This window comes from Mobula birostris, chromosome 32, assembly GCF_030028105.1.
Source record: "Mobula birostris isolate sMobBir1 chromosome 32, sMobBir1.hap1, whole genome shotgun sequence".
In the NCBI taxonomy this organism is placed as follows: Eukaryota; Metazoa; Chordata; class Chondrichthyes; order Myliobatiformes; family Myliobatidae; genus Mobula; species Mobula birostris.
The window spans coordinates 13,535,272-13,557,268 of NC_092401.1; positions in this window are offsets into that span (position 1 = coordinate 13,535,272).

The following is a 21,997-nucleotide window of genomic DNA, read 5'->3' on the forward strand; positions in this document are numbered from 1 at the left end:
TTACTACCCTGGAGTTCCTGTGTTTCAGCTTTCTACCTAGCTCCCTAAAATCTCTCTTCAGGACCTCCTCACCTTTCCTACCTATGTCATTGGTGCCAATATGTACCAAGACTTCTGGCTGCTCACCCTCCCCCTTGAGAATGCCATGGACCCGATCCGAGACTTGGCAACTTACCATGCTGGTGCCATTATCACGCCTACAGAATATTCTCTCTATTCCTCTAACTATGGCATCTCCTATCACTACTGCAGTCCTCTTCACCTCTCTTCTCTTCTGAGCCACAGTCCCAGATCCCAGCGACACAGTTGTTGCAGCTCCCCCCGGTAGTTCGTCCTCCTCAACAGTATCCAAAGTGGTAAACTTTTTATTGAAGGGAACGGCCACAGGAGTATCCTACACTGGCTGCCCATTTCCCTTCCTTCTCCTGACGGTCGCCCAGTTACCTGCCTCCTGTGGCCGAGGGGTGACTACGTTCCTGTAGCTCCTCAGTCTCTCCTATGAGTCAAAGATCATCGAGCTGCAGCCCCAGTTCCTTCACATGTCCTCTGAGGTGCTGCAGCTCGATGCGAATGGTGCAGCTTTGGTTATCCGGGAGGCTGGCGGTCTCACAGAATTTCCACATCTCATACACAGAACGAAACACTGCCCCGGGAGCCATTCTCACTGCACTAACTGTGCCCTAACAGTGGAGAATAAATTAGTGCTTCAGTATTGAAAAAGTCACACATCTCACAATGAGAAATGCCATTTTGTGGAGAAGCAGAATGTTTTTCTGCCTCACAGTGTTCCTTATCAAAATAACAAACATGAGAAGGTGTCGCTCACAAAGTTCTAGAACCTGAGAGGCAATCCAGAAACTACAAAAACAACACACACACACAGTGCTGGAGGAACTCGACTAGTCGGGCAGCATCTATGATGGGAAGTTAACAGTCAATGTTTTGGGTTGAGAGGGGTCTGAACATGGGGGTTGTAGCTATTTCAGTACCAGCATATATAATGAATCAATTTCTTTACATCAACCAACACTGTATATTGAGCCAGCAAGAGAAAGGCATTAAAACTTAAATTTAATTCAAGATTTCATTTCCTGTTCACAAGTGTAAGGAGAACAAAATGATTGTTACTCGGATCTGACGCAACACAAAAAACACAATAAATTTATACACATTAGAGAGCTACAAGCTCTGTATAGAGTGTGTGGGATCCTTTATGATGTTACTGGCCCTTTTCTGGTACCTTTCTGTAAGTATGTCTTCAGGACCCAAGAATTTTTATATGGTTTCAGATGGTATGGCCTCCACAGAGCCCTGATCTCAACATTACTGAGGCTGTCTGGGATTACCTGGAGAGACAGAAGCAAGCGAGACAGCCAAGGTCTGCCGGAGAACTGTAGCAAGTTCGCCAAGATGCTTGCAACAACCTACCAGCCAAGTTTCTTATAAAATTGCATGATGGTTGATGCAGTTTTAAAGGAAAGGGGTGGTCACACCAAATATTGATTTGATTTAGATTTTTACTGTTTATCTTTATAGTTTTTTTTGATATTTAGAAACCTTATTGCATTATTTTGAAAGCACCTTCACTTTACAGAAGTTTTTTTGCATGTGCCTATGACTTTTGCACTGTACTGTATGTCCCTGAGGGTGGGTAGGCTTGTGCCAGTGATGCGATGAGCAGTTTTAACTACCCATTGCGGAGCCTTTCTGCCCACCACAGTGCTGTTTCTGCACGAAACTGTGATGCAGCCTGTTAGGATGCTCTCTCCTGCGACCTATATAAGGATGTGAGTGTGGATGTGCAAAGTTCAGCTCTCTTCAGCCTCCTCAGAAAGTCGAGGCATTGGAGAGTTTTCTTGACTGTGTCGGATGTTTTCTGGGGTCATCGCAGTTTGTGTGTGATGTGCAATTCCAGGAGTTAAAAAAGGTGAAACAAGTTCCCAACAAGAATATGGAACAGAAGGAGGAGAGGAGGCTCTCAGTCTGAAACACCGATTGTCTATTCCCCTCCATAGATGCTAATGACTTGCTGAGTTTCTCCAGTGTGTGTTACTCAAGGTTTCCACCTTCTGCCAAATCTCATTTCTGTGACTATAAAAACATGTAGCATAAACCATTAGACCATTCATAACTTACAAAGCAAAAGGCAGTTTTCACACAGCAAGATCCCAAGTAAAGGTTCCCCTGATAGTAGAGCCTTCCTTCAGTAAGAGATCTAGACGAAGGAACGGTATTGACATTGAAGCTGCTACTCTGTTCAACACCGTGGCTGTCTGATCACTGGCCACAACTCCAACTTGCTGCTCAATTCCTACCTCCCTCAATTTTCTTGAAGACAGAAAGCACCTCTCTCAGCCACAAAAAGACAAAGTCACTCAGCAACTGTGGCCCCCTAGGAGTGAGAATTCTAAAGATCCACAACCCTACGAGTGAAGATATTTTTCCTAACCTCAGTCTAAAAATGAACCCCTTCATATTAAGGATGTATCCAAATTCTAAATATCCCTACCAAGGACCCACATACAATCTATTTTGTAGGTAACTCTGTAGAACCCTCAATATTTTAATGTCTCATTCATTTAAACCCATGGCTTGATGTATTCAATTGATTCTCAAAGGATATCTTCCTCATCCCTGAGCTTTATCTTCACTGCTTCTAAGTGGCTGGTTGGCATCCGTCTGTCTTCAAGGACAATGGGTGATGATGATCATCATCACAAGCCTGGGTGCAAGGTATGGAGATCCTGAGATGCCCAATTGTCAAGACCTTCCTCTCAGTCTCATCAGTGTAGTCCAGAAGAAAGCTTATGAAGCAATACATTTGGCTGCAGGAGATGCTGGAAGGATGTTCAATGACGTCCAGCCGCCTTAAGGGCTCCACTCCTGATTTGTTGCCTGGGTTTACTCCCGTAGCCTTCGCCTCTCCTGAGGCTGCCCACAAGGCAGTGGGGCTATTTACCTATAACTGGGAATCTGGTGGGCCTGCATGCTACGTGTGCAGGGGTCAGAAATCCTCCCTGCTCTCTGTAGTTCAACCTGAATCCAAAACTATTTCAGTTTCTGTGTGACGCCAACGAGGAGGCACTATATGAGACTTGCCGTCGGCTATGCACCAGCAGGGAGAGGCTTACAAACTCAGCTCTCCTTTTCACAAGACTGATAGACGGCGGTGGAAGCAGAAAGTGAGAGCAACAAGCACTACTCACTGCACTACCACACTAGATGCATAACAACATCCATTTTGTCACTGCTTCTAAGTATATCCTTCCTTAAATAAGGGAACAGGCAGTGAACGGTGCTTCAAATGTGCCTCATCAAAGCCCTTAGCACCTGAAAGAAGGTTTCCTATCTTCGTACTACATACATCTGGCACAAATGCTGAGCTCCCTAATTACTTACTTTACCTGCATGCTAAATATCTTTGTTTCTTGTGGGAAGACACGCAAACCTCTTCAAACACCAATATTTGGACATTATGCTCCATATTTTTCTATGCTTCCACCCAAAGTGGATAACCAAAGATTTCCTCAGATCGTGCACCATCTGTTAACTTTTCACTACTCATTTTCCTTTGTTAATAGTTTCTGTCCTCACAATTTATTTTGCAGAGCAACGCACACAAAATGCTGCAGGAACTCAGCAGGTCTAGCAGCATCTATGGAGAGGAATAAAGAATCAAATATCAGGCTAAGACCCTTCATCGCACTTGAAAGGAAGGGGGAAGAAGCCAGAATTTATTTCCAGCCTGTTTAGATCATCAGTAAATGAGGAGACATTATTTTCATTCCCTTTCTCTTCAATGTTTCAGTCTGTCGTATCATGTCTCTGATGGCAGAGTGATAATGGCCACATAATTTGTTCCAAAGAGAATTATTGACCTGAGCGAAAGGAAAGAATGTTCCATTTCTTCTTCTAATAATGCCAATGGGTTTTCCTTTAATATTCAACTGGGAGGAACAGACAAGACTTCTCTTTAATTGAGCACTCTCTTTTGTTGACAGACCCATTCTCTTTCCAGCTTCCCTTCATTAAGCATGAGATTTTCATTGCCCCATCACCAGGAAGCAGATGACATTGAGGCAGCATTTCCACTGGCAGATCTCTCCCTGAGTGCTTACCCGGAACGTCAGCCGAGATCACGCCTCACACAGTGGGAGGATTAGTTAGCTGCTTTATTAATAGACTGGTAAACCAGTGAATGCTCAAAGCAGATTCATCTCCATCACTTCTGCAAAATGTTCCTCTCAAAACTTGTGGTCTCCGTCTAAATTGGGAAAGGTGTCCACAGATTAGTCAAGCAATAGGTCAACAGTCATGGCCACAGAAGTAGACTTTTCAGTCAATGTCTCGGACACTTCCAACACAGTCCTGATCCACCAGGCTTGGAGTTCTGTGGGAGACATTCAGGAAAGGATTCTCAAAATCAACTCTGGACCAAGTGAAGTCCAAAGATAAATGTGGGCGAGGAAACCACCTGCTGATGCCCAGCTAAGGGCCTCTCAGAAGTCCTTGGGTAGAAAGGGTACAGGATGTAGTTTGGATGGGTTCTTCATTCTCCACCAGCCACAAGATCACAAGATACTCAGAAGCATCATCGTGACTAGATCCGGATTTAGGTTCAGATCTATTTATCACATGTACATCGAAATATACATTACAGTGAGATGTATCACTTATGCCAACAACCAACACATCTCAAGGATGTGCTGGGGACAGCCCAAAAGTGTTGCCACACTCTCCGGCACCAATGTAGCATGCTCAGCAAAAAGCACAGAACACAACAAGCAACGACAGCAGAACACGCTGGGTCTCAAAAGCCAAAGCTGGACAAGGGAGTGCAAAAGGCACTTGGCCTTGTCCTCACAGTCCATCTGCAGTTAGTGCACCTGTCCAAGACAAGGGAATCTGCACACACGACTGGTGCCGGATCACCCGAGGACGTTCAGTGCCTCCGCCAGCAGTGTTCTGTGCTGGCTGTGTGCGCCACCTACAAGATGCACTGTGGCATCTCATCAGTGTGCCCTCTGCAGCATCTCCCAAACACATGGCATTTAGAAGTTAGATGGCAAGGCCACACTTGCAATTCTTGTCTGAGATACTATCCCAACTTGGAAACACATCATCATCCCGCCGTCAAAAATCCTGGGTATTCCCTAACAGCTCTGAACTTACAGAAGCAGGGGGTTAATTTGGTGATGAGGGAATGTGGTGAAGGGATGGAGGAAGAAAACTAATGACATGGAATGGTAGGGTAGGTCGGAGAGGCTTCCTGTTTGTATATCCTCATCTGACATCAAGGTTCATAGTCACAGAAACAGTCAGCACAAAAACAGGCCCTTCAGCCCATCGGGTCCTTGCCAAACATCAATCGCACTTCCTCGCTAATCCTGCATTAATCCCAGCTGTCATTAGAACATGAAACAGTACAGCACAGCCACAGGGCCTTCAGCCCACGATTTTATACTAAACTAATCAAATAGTCAGTTAAACAAATCACTTCTGTCTACTAATTGGCCATTTCCCTCCACTAATCACTTCTGCCTGGTCAGTGGCCATATCCCTTCCACTATCTACATAGTTATTCATTTCCGGCACCTAAAAGCCTTCTTACTGTGTTTGCCTCCACCACCAGACATTCCCAGCACCAACCACTCTTTGTGTAGAACGCTTGCCCTTCACATCTCCTTCGAACTTTCTTCTTCTCACCCGTGCCCTCTAGTATTCGTCATTTCAACCCTGAGAAAAAAAAGATCCCGTTGTATACTCTATCTATGTCTTTCATAATCTTATAAACCTCAATCTGGTCTCCCCTTGGGCCTCTGCTGATGCAAGAAAACAGCCCAAATGTGTCCAACCTCTTCCTATAAAACACACTTTCTAATCTAGGGTGCATCCTGGTAAAACTTTTCTGCACCCCCCCCCAAAGCCTACAGATCCTTCCAAAAGTGGCTCTCACAAAACGTTGGGGGATCTCAGCAGGTCAGGCAGCATCCTGCCTGTGGCCATCAAACTTTACAGCTCCTCCCTTGAAGGGTCAGACACACTGAGCCAATAGGCTGGTCCTGGACTTATTTCCTGGCATAATTTACATATTACTATTTAACTATTTATGGTACTATTACTATTTATTATTTAAGGTGCAACTGTAGCGAAAACCAATTTCCCCCAGGATCAATAAAGTATGACTATGACTATCTACGGAAAGGAATAAACAGTTAACATTTTAGGACAAGACCCTTCATCAGCTGTGTGTATTGCCCTGGATTTCCAGCATCTGCAGAATCTCTTGTGTTTAAAATGGATCTTCATCTCTTTACATTCTCATCAATAACTCGCAGGTGGTGCCACTCACTTACACTAGGAGTGACTAACAGTGGCTAAATATTCGACCAGCTCACATCTCTTTGGGACATGGCAGGAAACCGGGGCAGCCAGGAGAAACTCACACAGCCACAGGAAGAATGTGCATACTCCAAACAAACAGCAGCTGAGGAAGTGATTGAAGCCACTTCTGTGTGGCCAGCAGCACTATTAAAAGAAATCATTAGGGATTGCACAAGAAAACAGCAACTAAAACTAACTTCCCCCAAAGTGCTATAACGTTATGAGATTAAACAATGCTGCAGGTCCTCTATCACCATCATTCATTTGGTAAATAAGCACTTCCATGCCCTTAGCTGTTCCAATTTCAATGCTAACTCAAGGGAACTCATCCATCCCTGAATTCTGAAATTTCAAATTCACTTTGCTTCTCTAATTTAATTTCAGTTATCAGTGCATTAACTCTATCCTGATTATATCATCAGCAAGTTGCACCTCCAAACCAACATGGTTAGCGCTCCCTGTCACAGTCAAGGTCGCTGGGGTCCTCAACTACTCTACCACGCTGAACGTGGGGCAGCACGGTGGTGTTGTAGCTAGCACAACACTTTACAGTACAGATAACCTGGGTTCAGTTCCCACCCCTGCCTGTAAGGAGTTCATTCGTTCCCCCCGTGACTGCGTGGGTTTCCTCTGGGTGCTCCAGTTTCCTCCCACAGTCTAAAGGCGTACTGGCTGGTAGGTTAATTGGTCATTATAAACTGACCCATGATTAGGCTAGGGATAAATTGGGCGATTGCTGGGCGGTGTGAGTCAAAGGGCCTGAAAGGCCTATTCTACACTAAATAAATATGGAGATCTTAAATTCTTCCTGACTTCGGGGAGTTGCAGGAAAGAATTAAATCTCACCTTGATTGAGCAAAACTTTTTAAATGATTAAGGGCTGCAGTGGCCACTGCCACACTAATCATGCTTGGGTAAATTAAAGCCTATATTTTTAATGGACTTATTAAAAATTACAGATTTCATCTACGAAAGCAAGTCGTAATCCTGCTCATACAACTCGTTGGTCTCTATTCTCCTCTACATTTCTGAAACCATATTGATAGAATAATGTTTCGTAGTCCAACTAAATCAACTTAGCAAAATTGCTCAATTTTCACATAAATTTATGGACATGATTTTCCCCAGTCAGTCCAATTCTGCCAAATACAATTGAATGTAAGTAAGTCTGTGCACCAATTAGACCAATTCAAATGCTGTTAGTGAAGACACACAAGTTATCTTCAGTTCTTAACATCATTCGCTTCTGAATTAGTCTTGAATATACTCAGCAACTTGGTCACATTTGCCCTTTTAGGTAGGAGACTGCGAAGATTCACCATCCTCGCCCACTTTTTTTCATTCTCTTGTGCATCGAGTGTTGGTCTTCGATCTTTATTTTTCTTCTTTTTTTAAATTGGGTTTCTTGCTTTGTTGTTACCTGTGAGCAAGCAAATCTCAAAGTTGTATAATTTATACATTCTTTGATAATAAATGAATCTTGAGTCTCGAATCCTCATGACATTTCTCCTCAGAGGAATGGTCAGGACTTATTTTGAACTATGACCCCTGATTCTAGATGTTACTGCCAGCAGATTCATCATCCTTGCACCTGTCAATGCCTACACACATTTTCTGTGTTTCAATAACATCTCTGATGTAGGCCCAATCTTCACTTGGGACAACTCTAACACCATCCCAGGAATCATTCGGGTGAACCTTTATTGTATTCTCTCTGTTATAGGTATATCCTTCCTTGGGTTAGGAATCAGAATCAGAATCAGGTTTAATATCACTGGCATATGTTGTGAAATCTGTTAACTTTGCAGCAGCGGTACAATGATAATATAGAAAACACCAGTTACAGTCAGTGTGTGTGTATGTATATATATGTGTGTGTGTGTGTGTGTGTGTGTATATATATAATAGTTAAATTAAATAAGCAGTGCAAAAATAAAAATAAAATAAGTAGAGGTAATATTCATGGATTCAATGTCCATTCAGAAATCAAATGGCAGAGGTGAAGAAGCTGTTCCTGAATTCTTGGAGTATGTACCTTCAGGCTTCTGTACCTCCTTTCTGATGGTAGCCATGAGAACAAGGCATGCCCTGGGTGGTGGGCCTTTTTGAGGCATTGCACCTTGAAGATGTCCTGGCTACTATGGAGGCTAGTGCCCATGATGGAGCTAACGAAGTTTATAACTCTCTGCAGCTTATTTCGATCCTGAGCAGTAACCACACCCCCCCCCCCACCACCTCCCCATACCAGATGGTGATGCAGCCAGTTAGAGTGCTCTCCACGGTACATCTGTTTTTGGAGATGGATTAGATAGATTAAATCTTCCCAAGCTCCTAATGAAATATAGCCGCTGTCGTGCCTTCTTTGTAGCTGCATCGATATGCCAGGCCAGGTTAGGTCCTCAGAGATATTGACACTCAGGAACTTGAAATTGGAAACCGATATTCCATAATATTCTGCATAGATCTGCTAAAACACAATTAACTTTTGTCTTTGTCAAATTGTTTAGCAATAGAAGGCATGTGCCTTCCTAATTACTTGCAACAAGTGAATGATACATTGGCCCTTCAGAACACCAACACCTGAAGGATGCATGCTTGGTCCACTGCTCTGCTCCCTCTTCACCCATGACGTTGTGGCTAGACACAGTTCCAGCAACATTTCTAAATCCGACAATGACACCACTGTTGCTGGCAGAATCTCAGATGGTGACGCGGAGGCGTACACAAGCGAGGTGAATCAGCTGCTTGAGTGGTGTCACAACATCAGACTCAACGCCAGCAAGACCAAGGAATTGATTGTGGATTTCAAGAAGGGGAAGTCGACAGAACACGCACCAGTCTTCACTGAGGGGCTAGTGGTGGAAAGGGTGAGTAGCTTCAAGTTCCTGGATCTATCTTGGGGCCAACACATTGATGCAATCTCAAGGAAGGCACTCCAGTGGCTCTACCTCATTAGGAGTTTGAGGAGATTTGCTATGTCACCAAAGCTCACAAAAATTTCTGCAGATAATAATAACTTATTTATACAAACAATGTAAGTCAAAGTGCTTTACAATAGGATAAAGTGCAAACATGAAAATAAAAGACAAAAAGAGGTAAATTAAAAGCAAGGTTAAATAAATGGGTTTTGAGCTGATGTTTAAAATTGTCAAATGACTCTCCATCCCTTATAGTATTAGGTATTGAATTCCACAGTTTAGGAATGAATCAAGGACAGTGGAAACAGACAAACCAACTGCCTTTGTTCTTGCCATGAGGAAGGAGATGGAGGCTGCCATTTAATGGAGGGATTTTATGTTCTCCAGACTATGAGCTGAAGTCGCTTGTCTTCATCAGTGTTTTGAAGTTGACATGGTGATGCTTCAGGTAATCTGCTGTACTAGAGATAATTTCCCAATAAGAAGCTATTAGTGAGCTGTTCTTTTGGTTGGATATAACATGCAGGTTTGTGACTGCTACAGTCTGCATTTGCCCTGCATTACTCAAGCTGGTTGCCGATTGAGAACAAAGACCTACAGTATAAGTTACCGATTGTCTCTTGCTGGGAAGAGGGCAATAATGGATTCTGGCCTGGAGCAGAGTCAATAAAAAGGTGTTAAAGGTCATACACATGACCTATAACCAATGACACTGGAATGCAATATTTGAATTGGTAAGGAACAAATATAAAAGCAGACACATCAAGTGTGCTGCAGTGATGACTCGGTAGGCGATTCCTCATCATGGATGTGAAATGTCCCAAGGACAAGTGAAGATTCAAAATGGGACGATGAGGACCATGTGGCCAGCGGTAGAAACTCCTTTTCAACTGGTATTATATTTTCTGTTCTTTGACTGTTCATGGAAGGGCAGGAAAACCTAGAAGGTGTTCACACAGGTATTTGGTCATGCAAGTTCACATGTTCTTCCGTTATGACAATAAAAGTACTTGTCAGTAATTACAGATTCTCTCTGTGCCTCCCCAGTCATTATTACAAGAGATAATTCTTGTAACACCTGCCAATTTTCCTCTGAGGGAAACTGTTTAAGTTTAAGAGACTGGTGGAAGAAGACCTGAGAGTTCAATCAGTATTATAAAACGACAGCAATTCTGTGATGTACTCCAACCCACACCATTGAGAGTGTTAAAAACAAGTCAGAGAGATTTAAAATCAATTCTAAAAGATGCAGGAAGCCAATGCAGAGTAATTAGGAAGAGAGTGATATGCTCTCTCATCCTGGTTTTATTTAAAACTCTAGCAGGAGCACTCTGAATGAGTTGAAGTTTGTCAATAGCTTGCTTTGGAAAGCCAGTTAAAGGTGCATTGCAGTAATCTAGTTTATTCGATATAAAGGTGTGAATTAGTTTCTCAGCATTATTACGTGACAGAAACTGAGGTACCTATGCAATATTTCTTCAATGTAGAAATGCTGTTCTAGTCATTTTCTTTATGTGGGATTTAAAATTCAAATTTGAATGAAGGATAACACCCAGGGCTTGTCGCTTCTGATTTTACATGGGGAGCCAAGTTCCCAAGGTTATCAAAAAGTTCACCTCTGTTGGCTTTGGGACCAACTATAAGTATCTACCATACTTTTAGTTGGTTGCAAAGCCAATAGAGATAAACTTTCTCTATCGTGAGCATTCTGACTGGTCACTTCCTGGTAGGGAGGCTCAAGTGTGCAGGCTGTGAAGGACCGTCGACTCAACACAGTCACAGGCACAACCCTCCCCACTATCAAAGGCATCTTCTTGAGTTGGCGTCTCATGCCTTTCATTACTACCATCAAGGACGAGGTACAGAAGCTTGAAGGCACACTCTCAATGATTTAGGAACAGCTTCTGCCCCTCCAGTGTCAGATTTCTGAACAGCTCATGAACATGACCCCATTGTTCCTCTTTTACACTATTTAGTTAGCCAGCCAGTGGTAGTAGCATCCACATCAGACTTTGAGGTGAGTAGCCTTGGGTTTGAATCTGGCTGGCTCCTAGCATGCTTTCCATCGACGTTGGGTTGAGCATCGAGCTAGCAGTTCAGCCTCGTAAAAAAAAACAGACAAAAATGCTAAAGAAACGGCAAGGTTGCCACCCGACACACCACAAGGAGCAACAACTGTTTAGTTATGTTTTGTAATTTACGGTAACTCTTCTGCCTTGCACTGTACTGCTGCCACAAAACTACACATTTCATGACATGCGCCAGCATTAGTAAACCTGATTCTGATTCTAATTTTCATAAAATTAGTTTACGAAATGAGACGATTAAATAGTTCATGTCATAACCTTTAAAAAAAAGCCTAATATCCTCAGCTGATTCCACTCAGACTTCCTGCTGCCTTGGGAAAGTAGCCAGCATAATCAAGGACCCCTCCCATCCCAGTGATTCTCCCTTGTCCCTCCTCTTGCCAGGCAGCAGATACAAATGCCTGAGTATACTGCTCTTGAACGACCTCCTCAAACACTAAAAAGATGAATTCCTGATCTCTTGATCTCCCATTCAAGCCCATCATGGCTCTTGCACTTTACTTGTCTACCTGCTCTGTACTTTCTCTCTAACTGCAACGTTACATTGTTTTTCCCCTTTTGTACTCCTCAATGTAATCAGTCCTGGATGGCAAACAAACAAAATCTTTTCACAGTATCTCAGTACATGTTACAATACCAATACCTATTCCATTATGCTTACTCACCAGCATCTCCTCCATTTCCCAGATGTCCCCACTCATCCCATCTTCCCACCCCTTAAGAGTTGCTCTTGTCATTACCTACCACCCAATCAGTCTCCACATCCAACACATCATTCTCCGCAAGTCCGTCCTCTCCAAAGGGATTTTACCACCAAACTCCTCTTTATCTCCCCACCCCCACTCTCCCCCTCCCTGCAGGGATCACTCCCTCTGTGATTCTCTTGTCCATTCGTCTCTCCCCACTAATCTCCCTCCCGGCACTTATCCCTGCAAACGGCCAAAGTGCTACACCTGCCCATTCACCTCCTCCCTCACCTCCATTCAGAGCCCCAAACAGTCCTTCCAGGTGAGGCAACGCTTCACCTGCAAATTTGCAGGGCTCGTCTATTGTATCCAGTGCTCTCCAATGTGAGACCCATTGTAAATTGGGGGACCGCTTCGTTGATCACCTCAGCTTCATCCACCAAACATGGCCAAAGACTTTAATTCTGATTCTGATTCCAACATGTTGGTCCATGGCTTCCATTTGTCAAGTCAAGTCAAGTCAAGTCGCTTTAATTGTCATTTCGACCATAACTGCTGGTACAGTACACAATAAAAATGAAATAACAATCCTCCAGGACCATGGTGCTACATAACACAGCACAAAACTACACTAGACTCATGAAACAACACAAAACTACATTAGACTTCAGGCCTACACGGGACTACATAAAGTGCACAAAACAGTGCAAGACAGTACAATAATTAATAAACAAGACGATAGGCACAGTAAAGGACAAATTACAATATAATAATAAATGATGTAAATGTAAACAATGTAAACAATGTTTCAGCAGGAATTGAGAAAGAAATTAGCAAATATTGCAAAGGGAGTGGAGTGATGTTCAGTTGAGTGTGTGTGTGAGTGTGTGTGTGTGTGTGTGTGTGAGTGTGAGTGTGTGCGCGCGCGCCATGGTGACACCACCCTCAGGGTGAAGGAGCAACTCACCTTATACTCTGGGTAGCCAGAAGGCATGAATATTGATTTCTCCTGGTTAAAAAAAAAGCTTCCTTCCCCATCTCCTCTTCTATTCCCTGTTCTGGCCTCTTACTGCTTCTAACCTGCCTATCACCTCCCATTAGTTCCCCTCCTCCTTCCCTTTCTCCCGTGGTCCACTCACATCTCCTGTCAGATTCCTTCATCTCCAGCCCTTTACCTACCCCACCCACCTGGCTTCACCTGTCACCTTCTAGTCAGCCTTCTCCCCCCACCCCTTCACCTTTTTGTTCTCAGGTCTCCCCTTTCCTTTCTGGTCCTGAAGAAGGGTCTCAGCCCAAAACGTCGACTGTTTCTTCACTTCCATAGCTGCTGCCTGACCTGATTGGTTCCTCCAGCATTTTGTGTGTGTCACCAAAATTCTGGTCAGTCAGATTATACACACCATTCAAGATATTTAATTCTAAGATTGTTTTCCCTGCTGTGGAAGATGATTAACAATGTCATCTTGTGTGACTGTCTGAAGTCAGGCATTCAGGGAGTGTCCTCACTTTATTCTGTTTTCTCCAATGACAACTTTTAGCGGAATTAGTATTGCTGATTTAAAACTTGATCCCATGTTCACTAAAATCAGTTTGTGATTACTGCTCAGCCCAAAACAGAGGGGACAAGAAATTAGCTTCAAGTTACAGGCAATGAAGTTAAAGTCAATGGGTTGACGTGGACAGGGGAGCAGAACAGGAGGCTGACAATATTTCATCCATTCAAATCTCACGGGGAGGTTGACAGCCAAGTGACCAAAATTTCTACACCAAGGGTCATCGTACTGTGCACGATGCATTGTGAAACACCAAATACAGATCCCTCACCAGCACTCTGTGGAATGACATCCGCAGCTTAATGCGCTATATACACTGTCAAGTATCCCATTCAGTTAAGTTGAGAAGAAGGGTATATTGAACATCGGAGAAATTTCTATCTCCATAGTTGTAAAAGCCCAGCAAATTACAAGTTGTCAGCATTTTACCCTGGATGCATTTTTGTAATTGTAGCCAGGTTGCATCTCCTGTAAATAAACAGGTTATAAGGGTGTAACATTCAGGAGTCACGAGCTTGCAGGCTGTTTAAAGGTTAAATATAAAAATACCAGGTTGTATCAGCCGAGCTGAACCTTCTGTTCTTCACCTCTGTTTATGATCCACCTAAGCACCTACTGTATCCTACAAAGTGATATATCTCACGTCCCGGAACTAAGTCTCCTGGGCATTTGGTTGTAGTGAAGAACATTTTAGGTTTAGTAAGTATATGTTAATCTCAGGTTTACAGGAACATGATAGATTTGAGCATAATGATGTGAAACTTGCTGCAGAAAGCTAACTTTTCTGACCTCCTTACAGAGTCTGCTAACTTCTGCTCGGCTCAATTCAAAACGGAATTGTTTACGAAGTGGACTCCTGAAAATTGTTACTTTTGGAGATTGATCATCGTAACTGATCACAGGATGCTGCAAATTATCTTTTTTAATGTTGACACCGCTTGCTTCGACAATAATTTAATGGCCTCCCAGATATTGCCCCCGGTTCAATATTCTGCTGGGGGATCTCTGTTGGTCGAACAGCATCAGTGAAGGGGGAGTTTCATTCTCTCGACAGATGCTACCTGACTCATTGAGTGCTTCCAATGGTTTAAGTTACTTTGCTCTAGATTCCAGCATCTGTAGTCTCGTGTGTCATACCTCTCCTAACCTGATTTTCCATATCAATAGCGAATCATATCGACTAATACAAGGATATTGCAGTAAAAGGCTTAATCAAACTATTGCAACCTTTTAGCATTATATTGCTGTTATTTTCTCATTCTTATACAGCACAGAAACAGGCCCTTCGGCCCATCGTTTCCATTCTGATCATCAAGTGCCCATCTATACTAACCCCATTTTCAACATTAGACATTTAGGTCGGTAGCCTGCTCTGCCTTGGTGATTCAAGTACTCATTTCAATATTTATTTAATGTTGTGAGAGTGTCTGTCTCTACCACCCACTTAGGCAGTGAGCTCCAAATTCCACTCAGGTTCTGAGTGAAACAATCCCCCTCAGATCCCCTCTAAATCTCTTACCCCTTTACCCTCAACCTATGGCACCTTGCATTGAAGAAAAGTTGCATCCTATCTACCCTGTCTATGCCTCTCAGAATTTTATGTACCCAGAACTTTTTATACTTAGAATCTGATTTTGCACGCAATGTTGTGCTGGTTTTTTAATCTGTTCTAGCACCAATCTAATCTTTCCTCCCTGCATAGCCTTCCATTTTTCTATCATCTTTGTGCTCTCTCTAAGTCCCTTAAATAGCCCTAATGTATTTGCCTCTACCAACACCCCTGGCAGGGTGTTCCATGCACCCACCACTCTCTATGTAAAGAATTTACCTCTGACATGCCCCCTATAATTTCCTCCAATCACCTTTAAATTATGCCCCTTCGTATTAGCATTTCGGCCCTGGATCAGATTAGATTAGATGAGTTTATTGTCAATACACAGCAGGGTGCAATGAAATACTGTACCTTGCTTGCTGACAGTGAACAGCAAAGTCATAGTCATAGTCATAGTCATACTTTATTGATCCCGAGGGAAATTGATTTTCATTACAGTTGCCCCAACAAGATCAAAGTAACTAGCAACAGAAATAATAACAAGTGCTAAATGTGACGGTGCAACGATAGACGTGCAATCTGAAGCTGCGTAAAAAGAAAAGTTAAAGAGACAATAACAGAGTAATCAAGAGAGGTAGAACTAAGAGTTGAGAACATGCCAACACCGCCGGGAAAGGAATGTGTGATTGATTCAGAGGTCTGACAGCAGTGGGGAAGAGACTATTCTTGAATTGGTTTGTCTGGATTTTCAAGCTCCTCTCCCTTCTCCTAGAAGGTAGAAGAAAGAAAATGGAATGGCCAGGGTAGAGGGCATCTTAAAGGAGCGATGCCTCAAAAAGGTGGCATCCATCATTAAGGGCCCCCATCTCCCAGGACTTGCCCTGTTCTCATTGTTACCATCGAGGAAGAGGTACAGAAGCCTGAAGGCACACACTCAACAATTCAGGAACAGCTTTGTCCCCTCTGTCACCTCATTTCTGAACGGATATTGAACCCATGAGCACTACCTCACTACTTATTTTACACAACTGACTTAACTTAACTTATATATATTTAATGTAATTCACAGTTTTATTATTATGTATGGCAACATACTGCTGCCACTGAAACAACATATGCTGCTGATATTAAACCTGCTTCTGATTCTGATTCTGATCCACATTGATACTGTTAGCCTTACTGACACAACACACGGTGAAAATGGTCAGGCTGCAAGGAACAGCGAGCCTGTGACAGACTGGGCAGTGTTTACTGCTCTCTGCAGGTTCCGTCAGTCCAGAGCAGAGCAGCAGCTACACTGGACTGAGATGGAGCCCTTTAGGATACTTTATCCAGGGCACCTGTAGAAGTTTGACGGAATCCTTGTGGACATGCCATATCTTCTCCGATGATAAGAAAGTGCATATGCCTCCTCTTCTCCAAGGAAAACAAGCCCAGTCTATCATGTCTCTCTTGGTATTGGCACAACATTACAGTTTAGCTTTGGCCCATTGACTGAAGAAGTATAAATTAAATTTGATTCAATAACCGCTGAACTCCTGGACCAAGACTTTTTGAAACTATAATTGCTTCCGACACAACCCCGAACAAAAATACTTTGTAAGAAAATTGGAGAAGGAGCAGGCAATTCAGTCTTTCAAGCTGCTCCGCAATTCAATACAATCTTGGCTGAAGTTTTGTCTCAGTGTCTCATTCGCATTCTCTCTTCCCTCGTGATGAATTTAATGTATAAAAATCTGTCTGGCTTCTTACTAAATAAATTCTGCAATTGGTAGAGAACTCCACTGGTTCACTATGATCAGAATGAATAATTTTTTCTTTATTCCTGACATACACACCCAACCCCATCTTTTGAGATTGTGGCCAATGCACAACCAGGATGACATTCTCTCTATTCAGCCCCATTTGGCAGAACTGCCTTTCTGCATTCAGTGCAAGGGGAAGCTTTGAAAATAAGATCATTCCCGAGAAAGGTCATTAATCTGGAAGCTTAAGAAGGTGTTTATGGAAACATATCAAGTTTATTGTCAAAGCACAGGGGAATTTACTAAATCCACCTAATCTGGAGCTGTTTCAAGAACTGCAGAAACACATAGTTTGGCAATTAGAAAAACTGGAAAACTACTTAAGAAATGGGTACTGGAACAGATATTTGGAATTTAATCTAACTGTATACCAGCTTGTTACTATCACACATTTGAATTCTCCAGCTGAAACACACATGGTTTAATATTCAATGCATTGGTTGTTAAATTGCGCTCTGAAAATCAGCCTTGGTCTCTTAGAGTAATTGAGAGATCCAGCAGGGGAACAGGGCTGAGGGCCGCTGAGTCCACACCAACCATCAAACACACAGTTACACTCCTTTCTACATTAATCATAGTCATAGGCATAGTCATAGTCATACTTTATTGATCCTGGGGGAAATTGGTTTTCGTTACGGTTGCACCATAAATAATTAAATAGTAATAAAACCATAAATGGTTAAATAGTAATATGTAAATTATGCCAGGAAATAAGTCCAGGACCAGCCTATTGGCTCAGGGTGTCTGACCCTCCAAGGGAGGAGTTGTAAAGTTTGATGGCCACAGGCAGGAATGACTTCCTATGACGCTCTGTGTTGCATCTCGGTGGAATGAGTCTCTGGCTGAATGTACTCCTGTGACCAACCAGTACATTATGTAGTGGATGGGAGACATTGACCAAGATGGCATGCAACTTGGACAGCATCCTCTTTTCAGACACCACCGTCAGAGAGTCCAGTTCCATCCCCACAACAGCACTGGCCTTATGAATGAGCTTGTTGATTTTGTTGGTGTCTGCTACCCTCAGCCTGCTGCCCCAGCACACAACAGCAAACATGATCGCACTGGCCACCACATAGAACATCCTTGGCGTCATCCAGCAGATGTTAAAGGACCTCAGTCTCCTCAGGAAATAGAGACGGCTCTGACCCTTCTTGTAGACAGCCTCAGTGTTCTTTGACCAGCTGGTATTAATGCTTTTTATTCCAAATCCAGCCTACAAACCAACTTGTTTTCTCTCTATTCCACTCTTGATGAAGGGTCATTGATCTGATACGTTAACTCTGTTCCTCGTTCCATAGATGTTGCCTGATCCATTGAGTCCGTCAAATACAATTCTGTTTTGTAGGGTCTTAGCGATGCACAATGAGGAAGTGGACCGCTTGTCCCTTCCCTGCCGCACGGTGTCATCCACACTAACCTCACCTCCCAGCACCTGGCCCAGAAGAAGTGTCAGCAGCCACTTTCAATCACCTTCTCAAACAATGCATTCCAGGTACTTACCATCCTCTGTTATGAGATGTCCCCAACCGCACCAGCTTCCGGGGTTTAGATGCTCCAACTCTCTGGAGTATGGATGGCTGGTGTGGGGCCCTTTCAGACCATCCTGCTAATTGGCGCCGAGAATTGAGTATTTAAAGAGCACCTGAACAGAGCCTCAGTGCTCAATTGTAAGCCTACCTGGAGATCTTGTCTAGCATTTTGTTTGTGCTCAGTCCTCGTTCCAGCTTTATGCTGTGTCTCGATCCTTGCTTCGGATACTCCAGCATCTGGGTCCAGACCATCCTTGTCAAGGTCTCTCGTCGCCATATGATTGAGCCAAATATGGACCCAGTGGGCCATCGGAGTCTTTCGTCTGCTGTGGCCAGCTATAGTGAGAGGATTTCCAGACAGAACCTGGAGATACATGACCTCCAGGTTGCTGTGTGTCAGCTTTCATGAGAAGGAAGCCAGAATTGCTGGGGTGAACCTGTTAGTCGCGCTGCAGAGCCAGTACATCTTCCAACCCCAAGGAAGTTCTATGGTGACCCGGGTTCCTGCCAAGGCTTCCTTACCAATGCTCATTAGTGTTTGAACTCCAGCCATCCCAGATTCCCCAAGGAGTGTAGAGAGGTGACCTTCTGTATCTCTCTTCTGACTGGAAGAACACTGGCTTGGGTCACTATTCATTGGGAAGGCAGGTCAGAGGTTTGCTTGGATTCGGAGGAACTCATAGCCGCCATGAGGAGGGTCTTCCATCACCCCACTCAAACAAGACAAGCTTCAGAACATCTAATGAAGATACAACAGGGCAGACAGTCAGTGGCTGACTACACTATCAAGTTTCCGACCTTGGCCCAAGAGAGTCGCTGGAACAGGGAGGCCTTGGCTACTCTATACTGCCACAGACTCCAAGATGGCTGGAGGATGCCCTCGCTTTGGGAGAACCTGCAAAGGACTTTGAATCAACCAGTCCATTCATCTGGATAATCATCTGGCAGAGCAAAAGTGGGACAACATCAAGAGTTTAAAGAGGGTTAGCCCGAGCCCGGCCTCAACGCTTCAAAATTCCACTCTCCGACACCAGACCTCGACCTTGAGTCTCTTGGTCAAGATCCTGACAAGCCCACGCAAATCGGCTGCACTGGACTCTGCCAATGATAGGTCCTGGCGCTGGAGTCAAGGCTGCTGCTATTACTGCAGGGAGACAGGTCATCTGCAGGCCGAATGCCCAAGGCACACGTTTCCGTGGACTTTGTCATAGGTCTTCCAACACCCAAGGGGAAGACTGTCATCATGGTAATTGTCAATCGGTTTTCGAAGGAATACAAGTTCATTGCCTTAGATAAGCTACCATCTGTAGCACAGACGACCAGGTCTTCAGGATCTACAGATTCCCAAAGGAATTTGTCATGGATTGTGATCCACAATTCACATTGTATTGCTGGAGGGCATTTTGTAAGCTGATTGGGACAACAGCACGCCTTTTCTCTGGGTTTCACTCGCAGTCCAATGTCCAAATGAAGCAGAGCAACTAAGATCTGGAATGAACCCCAAGATGCCCAGCCTCAGAAAGACCTGACGACCATTTGAGGTGTGTGGAGGTCACCACAACACCTTAGCATACGCGGAATGGGCTGTCACCGTTCGAGCGTCAGTTTGGTTATCCTCTGCCACTCTTCCAGGATTGGGTTCCTGTGGCCAAAGATCTTGCCCAATGCTGCAAGCAGAAATGGGTAAGGACAAGAGATTAAGGCATTTGGCTGGCTCCTACCCAGAAGGAGGAAACCAAGGAGAAGACAGGGACCCTCTTTGCAGCCTGGTCAACAGGTCTGGGTGTCCACCCAGGAGTTTCCTCTCTGGGTGGAGTCTAGAAAGTTGGCACCCACGTGCATTGTCAAGGTCCTGAGGAAAGTAAACCTGGTGGCTTACACCTTGAGCTCCCCACGACCCTGAAGGTCAATCCCTCCTTCCACATCTCTAAATTCACCAGCCCCTTAGCCCCATCACCATCAGCCCCATTGCCACCCAGCTTTATCGATGGGGAACAGGACTTCACGGTGAGAAGACTTTTGAAGTCACAAACTGTTTGGGGTGTTTGGCAACACCTCATGGACTGGGAAGGATCCGGACCCAAGGAGAGGTGCTGGTGCCTGAAAAAGACATCTTGGGTCCGGGGCTCATCCACGACTACCATTACCATCTCTTCGAGCAGTCAGGGCCACCAGGAGGGGAGGGGGTCCTGTTACAAGACGCACCCATCCGCACCAGCTTGTGGGGTTTAGGCGCTCATACTCTCCGGAGTATGGATAGCTGTCTGGGTTCAGGACCGTCCCACTAATTGGCAATCATGTTTTGGGTACCAAGAATTGAGTACTGAAAGAGCATCTGACAGAGCCTCAGTGCTCAGTTGTAAGCCCAACTAGATATATTGTCTAGCGTTTTGTTTATGCTCAGTTCTAGTTCCAGTTTCATACCATGTCTTGATCCTTGCCTCGGATGTTCCAGTATTTGGGTCCTGACCATCCTTTCATCACATGACATTCTCTGGGTGAGAATGATAGGGATAAAGGGAATTTCCCTTATTTTCTGAACTCAGGATTGCCTTCATGATCACCAAGAGACCTATGACAACTCTGGAGGAGTTAGAAGCTTCAGTGGCTGAGATGGGAGAGGCTGCACATACAACAAATGTTGCCCCTGGTGCTTCACCAGTCACTGCTTTATGGGAGAGTGCCAAAGAGGAAGCCACTGTTGAAAAATACTCTCATGAAATCTCGGCTAGAGTTTGCCAGGATGCATGTGGTAGACTCTGAAGTCAGCTGGAAGAAGGTTCTATGGTCTGATGAAACCAAAGTTGAGCTTTTCGGCCATCAGACTAAACTCTATGTTTGGTGTAAGCCAAACACCGCATATCATCAAAAACACACTATCTCTACCATGAAGCATGGTGGTAGCTGCATCATGCTGTGGGGATGTTTCACTGCAGCAGGCCCTGGGAGGCTTGTGAAGGTAGAGGGTAAAATAAATGCAGCAAAATACCGGGAAATCCTGGAGGAAATGCTGATGCAGTCTGCAAGAGAACTGCGACTTGGGAAGAGATTTGTTTTCCAGCAACACAGGGACCCCAAGCATAAAGCCAAAGCTACACAGGAATGGCTTAAAAACAATAAAGTTAATGTCCTGGAGTGGGCAAGTCAAAGTCCAGAGTCCAGAGTCCAGACCTCAATCCAATTGAGAATTTCTGGCTGGACTTGAAAGGGGTTGTTCCCTCATGATCCCCATGCGATCTGACTGCTCGAGCAGTTTTGTAAAGAAGAAAGGGGAAAAATTGCAGTGTCCAGATGTGCAAATCTGTTAGAGACCTATCCACACAGACTCAAGACTGTAATTGCTGCCAAAGGTGCATCTATGAAATACAGACTTCAAGGGGGTGAATGCTTATGCGATCAGTTATTTTGTCTTTTATATTTGTAATTAATATAGATCAGTTAGTAGAGATCTGTTTTCACAAAGACATAAAAGAGTCTTTT